A 7,488-nucleotide genomic window follows, 5' to 3' on the forward strand; every position below is an offset into this window, starting at 1 on the left:
ATCCTCAGGGAATACTTCTGGGTAGTCGCGCACAATAGGAACATTCTTCATTTCTTTCGTCTCGGCCGTAGCGTTGACAACATACGCCAGGTAGGCTCCGCACCCCCGCCTTAACAAACCCTCGGCTTTTATCATCGAAATGACATTAAGCCCACAACTCTCCTTATCACCATAAACCGTCACCGCACTACCATCCAATGACTTTAACCTTATCATCTTACTTTTACATACTATCTGAGCCTCAAACTCAGACAACCAATCCATACCCAAAACTACGTCGAACCCTCCCAAGGTCATAACGTACAAGGTAACCGGGAACTCATGCCCTTCCAATTCTATTTTACAGTTCTTAACCATATTCGTTATTTTAACCGAAGTGTCACTAGCGGTTTCTACTATCAGGGTCTCAGACACTCGGCAACATATCATTTTAGCTAGTTTACTAAATGGTGTGGCTACGAAACTTTTGTTTGCGCCCGAATCAAATAATACAGTAGCGGAAACACCGTTCACTAGAAACGTACCTGTGACAACATCCGGAATCTGCTTGGCTTGTTCTTGAGTCAGCATGTAGGCTCTGGTTCTTTGCCTAGCTTGACCAGCATCCTTCTTCCCGCTACCTCCAGCCTCACCATCGGTGCATTCCCTCGCCATGTGGCCTGTCTTGCCACATTTGTAACATGCTGGTTTTGCACTGCACTCATTGGCATAATGTCCTACCTTCCCACACTTATAGCAAACATTCGACCCAACTCTACACTCTCCAGCATGCATCTTTCCACACTTATGACATGTATCCGAACCCTTTCCCCATCTACACTCACCATTGTGTGCCTTGCCACAGGTCTTGCACGACCTGTTCTCCCAAACTCTCGGCTGCTTGTTCTTAGGGTTCCACATCTGGGTACCGGGTCGTTTAGCAGGAGCGACCCATTTCTTTTCTTTCTTCTCATCTCCCACCACCACATCATCCGCAGTTAAGTCTGCATAGACCATTTCTGCGAGTTCGACAGCAGAATCGAAAGTAGCAGGTTTACTTGTCCTGACTAGCATGCGGACTCTCTGTGGTAATCCCCTCACGTAACACTTGATCCTTTTAGCCTCGGTGTTGACCATATCAGGCACCAACCTAGACATTCGATTGAACTCGGTGGTGTACTCACGATGCGTCATCATACCGGCTTTTAAATTCTGGAACTTCATCTCCGTTCTTTCAACCTCGGCATCTGCACAGAACTTCTTCATTACCAACTCTTTCAAATCTTCCCACTTCATTGCTCCAATCTCATCCTTAGTCTTTCTCTGCTCCACACTTTCCCACCAATACATAGCCTCATCTACGAATGACTGAGTAGCATAACCCACAGCTTGGTCGGGACGGCATTCGCTAATGCGGATAACCTTGTCCATAGCGGTTATCCACTGGAGAGTAGCGATTGCGTCTCCTAAACCAGTCAGCTTTGGCGGGTCACAACCTTTAAAGGACTTATAGCTGCACCCACCTTGTCCTCCTCTCCTATCATCGACTTTAACAGACTTATCCCCACTCGAGGCCCCTCTTTCACCTTCCCCATCCTTTCTACCATCACCACCCGCCCCTTCAGCAGTTCGCTCACGGCTTCCAGCAGATCCTTCGGGATTCAGGTTCTTCACAGCAGCAACTACAGCCTGAACGATGGCTGCTTGAACTGCAGGGCTAAGTTGAACTTCCTCGTTGTTGTTCTGGTCTCCTCCAGCTGCGCTTCCTTCATCTTCGGTGTGGGAAGCTTCTTCCACCGAGGGTTGCCGGACAAGACGAGGCCTGCCACGACGCCCAGCGCGACCCCCAGTTTCAACAAATTCTCCAGCTCCAGCCATTAGTATTCTAAAGGGGAAAACACAAACATCATCACTCAAGGAACTATCTAGTACAAGGATAGTAAGGCTAACAGGTAATAACAGTGGCCAGTTGTGATTAGCTGATCACGTTACTTTCCGTGTCCTATACACTTCCTTTTATGAGTCTATTTGTGCTGGTTCTACTTAAGTAGTTAGTCAATTCAAACAATCAATTATTCCTATCCGTACCATTCTCATATCTTTTCTTTCTCATTAACATATATCATTTAATCATACCTTTCACCTTTACTGATCTTGCTTGAGCGACACATGGCATTCTTGAACTGGCATCTTCTTTCTTTTCTTACTTAAATCCCATTCTCTGTTCAAGTCTAAGCATGTAGGATGCTTAAATCTCTTGAACTTTGCTCTGATACCAACTTGTAAGGCCCCGTTACCGGTAACCCTACTTTCGTGTTGGATTTACTCATAAACACAGTTCTAAATATCAGAGTTAATTAAAAACTTTACGCGGAATATAAAACTTTCATAAAACATTACATATCAATTCATAATCATGTCTTAAAACATTCCTCTTGTCTTTCAAAATCAAAACATAACTTAATAAACATATCAGATCTTCAGATGCCAGGCTTTAGTCTTCTGCCATGTGTCCTCCACTCAAGCCAGCTGTCTCATCCTACTCACCTGCGTGCATACTAAAAGTCAGCTACGCTGAGTGAGTTCTAGTTAATCATACACTACCATACAATACCTTGTTACATACATACGTACTTAACCTCATAACTTTCTTTCATACACACATAAGTACTCATACCTTCATTCTTACTTACATACTTTCTTTACATTCATAATCATACGTTTTAAAGAGCCTTTCGCCCTATAACCTCACAGATATTATAAGGGTCTGGTCCCTAACATCACAGATATTATAAGGGTCTGGTCCCTAACATCACAGATATTATAAGGGTCTGGTCCCTAACATCACAGATATTATAAGGGTCTGGTCCCTAACATCACAGATATTATGAGGGTCTGGTCCCTAACATCACAGATATTATTAGGGTCTGGTCCCTAACATCACAGATATTATTAGGGTCTGGTCCCTTGTTTTCGAATATTAGTAGGGTTCGATTCCCTCTTCGTTACCATACAACCATACATCATACCTCGAGTATTATTAGGGCTCGGTACCCTTTTCGTAACCATACAACCATACAACCGTTATTTCCTTTTTTTATTAACTTTATTACGTTCATACACATAAACATACATATCATACTTGCCATATTTATAACGTTACAACCTGACAGTACGTGCAATATCCGAAGATCGTTCACGTACCATCAAGCAATCATTCATACATATCATACTTACCATATTTATAACGTTACAACCTGACAGTACGTGCAATATCCGAAGATCGTTCACGTACCATCAAGCAATCATTCATACATATCATACTTACCATATTTATAACGTTACAACCTGACAGTACGTGCAATATCCGAAGATCGTTCACGTACCATCAAGCAATCATTCATACATATCACATATATCACATATGGCATACACTTATCACTTAGGATAAATGTATTAACAACACATCAAGTATGCACACAGCCCCGAAAACATAACAAGGAATGGGGCTAGAAACTCACCTGGATCCTGTTACGCTCGCCGTTGATTGTAATTCCTTTCTTTAACTGGGCTCGGCTAACTGTATAATATTTACACATATCAATTACTACTACTACTATTACTACTACTCATTTTCGATAACCGCCTTAACACATTTTCCATTAGGTTTTTAATTTATTTCATAAACGAACTTCACTTCAGGCGAATCTTGGAAACAACTTGGTTCTGGCTTGATTCGATCGAATAGGGACATATTCGATCGAATCTGAGGCACACTCGATCGAACTAGACACACACTCGATCGAACCAGTTGGGAAAACTCGTTCGGTCGGACATGGCACTTGTTCGATCGAATAGGAACTCGTTCGGTCGAATATGCAGCTTATTCGGTCGAATAAGATGGAGACCATTCGGTTGCTTCCCTATTCGATCGAATGGACTGATTCGATTGACTCATTCGATCGAATGGACTGATTCGATTGACTCATTCGATCGAATGGACTGATTCGATTGACTCATTCGATCGAATGGACTGATTCGACGCCTTCAAGCTGGGCGACGGAGAAACCTACGGGTTTTCCGGATTTTCCAGATTTTTGACCCAAAATCGAAGTTTTTGACATGGAAATGTTCGGGATTGAAAGGGCTATCGATTCCCAGTGATTTTAAACGTCAAAAGTTGCATTTTGACACCAAAACAAGACGGTTTTTGACCCGAAAACTCAAGTTACGAAAATGGGAGTTTTTGCTCGATTTGAGGCCGAAAATGGTTATGAAAACGGATGATTTTCGAGAGGGACTTACCAAAAACGATTAGGAACAAGATTGTGGACTCGGATTTGTGATTTGAGAACTTTCTCTCTCTAGTTTCTCTCTCTAGAATTGAGAGTGTTTGGGTGTGGGAGTGGAAGGAAGTTAGTGAAAAATGGGAGGTAGGGTCTTGTGGTAGTAACTCTCGAGCCCACGGGCCCAAGGCCCATTCTCATTTAACCCATCTTACGTAATCTAAGCCCATGACCCGTTCCTTACTCGACATTAAATAACTAAAACGTGAAATCACTAAACATAACTTTCTTTTATTTATCATTATAAAAATTTTAGGATGTTACATTTATGGTTCTTACAACCTTAACATTAAATGAGTCACTGACTCTCATCTTAATTATTATCGATTTCTGATAAGGAAACGTATAAAACTAAACTCAACTAACATGTGTTAATAGGGATATTAATATTAGTGGAGTTAAATATCATTAATTGGTAACTACCTTTCTTAGCCAACTGTTCCCTTGAGGTATGGATAGTCTCTTTGCTCGTGCCTAGTCTAATGGCATGATTTTGCAGTGAGACTTTCCCTTTGAGAACTTAGAGCTGGAAGCAGTACTTGTATTTTGTTTCAAGACTTTAGAACTATCCTCTTTTAAGGTTTAGTGGTAATAAGGTGAATAACATTTGATTTTCAATTTTAGGCATTCCTTTTCCTGTACATATATTGCTAGCAACACACTCAGTTTCCTTTAGTACTTCTGAGTGTTATAGTTGATTCTTAAGGCATCTAATTGTACTGGTGGAAAAGTAATACACTGAAAAGACTTCATTAAGTTCCATGTATAAGCTCTCAGTTTATGGGTCATGGAATTAAATATTGGGATGTATTCACAAATGCCAATTAACCTTTTTATTTAGAATTAGAGTGTTTTGCATGCATCTTAGGAATTGTTTTGATTCTATTATTTCCATAAAAAAAAAAACGTTAGTCTTAGGAATTTTAGAATCCGTAATTGCTCACATGATAGGAATCATGTAAGGAGTTCTTGATTATCATAAGAGACATATTTATTTATCCCACTGATTATGCTCAAGTGTTTTTCTGTAATACTTTTATCAGAATGAGCAGTAAGAATTTCAAGTCTTTAAGGATAATCAAGACTTAAAAGGGCAAATTTTATAAGACCCTTTTAGAAGCAAAACTCTTCTTAGGTTTTGTAATAAGAGTGGATGATTTAGGTTTGAGATTCAAACTTTATAGAAGAATTTTAGAGTGATTTATGTTATGGGTAATCTAATAAGGCAGACTGAAATTAGGATCATTAATGAAGGATCATTAATGTAAGGATCATTATGAAGATGTGATAATTTTAAGTATAACACCAAAATTAATTTTATTATACTTAAATAAAACAGATCACCGTTGGGCAGAAAATGTATTATTTAAGTATAAAATTCTTGTGCGAAAATAATTGTAACAAATCACCGTTGGGCAGAATTGGAACAATCAAGTTGTTATGCACAAGGTAAGTTTGCAATACATAAATGTAACAAATCACCGTTGGGCAGAATTGAGACATTTAAGGTATTTAAGGCAAAGTTAATGTCATTTGAGTATCTAGCAATTTTAGGATACTCATCTTTTAGATGACTATGCTTAGTTAGACTAAAACAACTTTGTTAAGCTACCACATCACCATTTGGCAGAAGTGAACTCATGAAGTGTTGTTTAAGTTAAGCAAAACTAAAGTCATGCGAATGTCTGATAATGTTAGGACATACACTTTTAAGTGACATACTTAATTAGACTTAAATAACAATATTAGGTTACACATCACCGTTGGGCAGAAGTGAACTATAAGTGTTATTTAAGTTAAGTAATTTAACGGAGCAGGGCCCCTTAATCAGTTAGGTTATATATAAGGGTTTCTGATCATTTCGCAACATGTAAGATATAAGTAAAGTTGCGATTTCTTCGAAGTGATGTTGCGAATTTGGTTAGGGGATTTTAGATGTTGCGAACAGTGCAGTCATAAGTAATGTTGCGATTGATGTTTTATAAGAGATGTTGCGAATGGAGTTGTTGTGATGTAATCAGCATTGTTGCGATTTAAAGCACTCGCAACATCTTAAGGTTCGCAACATTAGTGACTTTTCGCAACATATGTCCCTTCGCAACATTCTGTGATGCTAGGTTCTGATCGCAACATAATTAGTGGACATTCGCAACATGTTACTCGCAAGATAATATGTAATTCTCGCAACATCATGCGATTTCGCAACATTTCATTTGTTGCGATTAGAGTCCAGTTGTTGTGAATAGATGCCTTGATTCGCAACATTAGCAGAATTCGAAAAGAATAATCAACCTGATAACCTTTTCCTAATTTTAAGGGATTTGGGAGATTCTGTTATAAAGTTTTAGATTATCTCAAAATTTAATAAGATTTCAAAATTATATCTTTTATCTTATTTAAAAGATTTTGAAATTAAACTTAGAGATAATATTAACTCTTTAAAGTTTTAGATTATCTCTAATTTTAATAAGATTTCAAAATTATATCTTTTATTTTATATTAAAGATTTTGAAATTAAACTTAGAGATAATATTATTTCTTTAAAGTTTTAGATTATCTCTAATTTTAATAAGATTTCAAAATTATATCTTTTATTTTATTTAAAAGATTTTGAAATTAAACTTAGAGATAATATTATCTCTTTAACAGATTTCATTTTCCCAAGTTAATCCTAATTAGAGTTAGTTTTCGAAAATTATGATGTTCTTCAAGAACATCTTCGAAAAAAACAAGAACAGTTTCAAGAATTTTACGAAACTGTTTTCGATTATATTATCAAATTTAATACTGGAATCGAAATCTGAAAGTTTTGTAAAACAGATTTCGAAAATAATCAGGTTTTTATAATGAACAGGTTTTAATCAGACCTAACAATTCGTTAGAAGTAATACGAACATCAGATCCAATCAGTTTTATGATGATGATCAAAACCGTAAACATAAGGGTTTTAATCAAAAACTCGTTTCCTATTTTAATTCCAGTTTTTATGGACATCGAAGAAACTGATTAATCAACATCATGCTCTGTTACCACATGTTGATCAGTTTCTATAATCGATGATATAATGTAAACAAGGAAATATGTAATACCTGTTAATCCAGTGATGTTTGAGATTGACATCTTCTTAATCTGATCGAGTTCCCCTTTAGGGTGTATGGTTAGG

Source organism: Bidens hawaiensis, unplaced genomic scaffold (assembly GCF_021521415.1).
Source record: "Bidens hawaiensis isolate Kalapana, Puna unplaced genomic scaffold, B.hawaiensis_p1.1 tig00002414_1, whole genome shotgun sequence".
NCBI lineage: Eukaryota > Viridiplantae > Streptophyta > Magnoliopsida > Asterales > Asteraceae > Bidens > Bidens hawaiensis.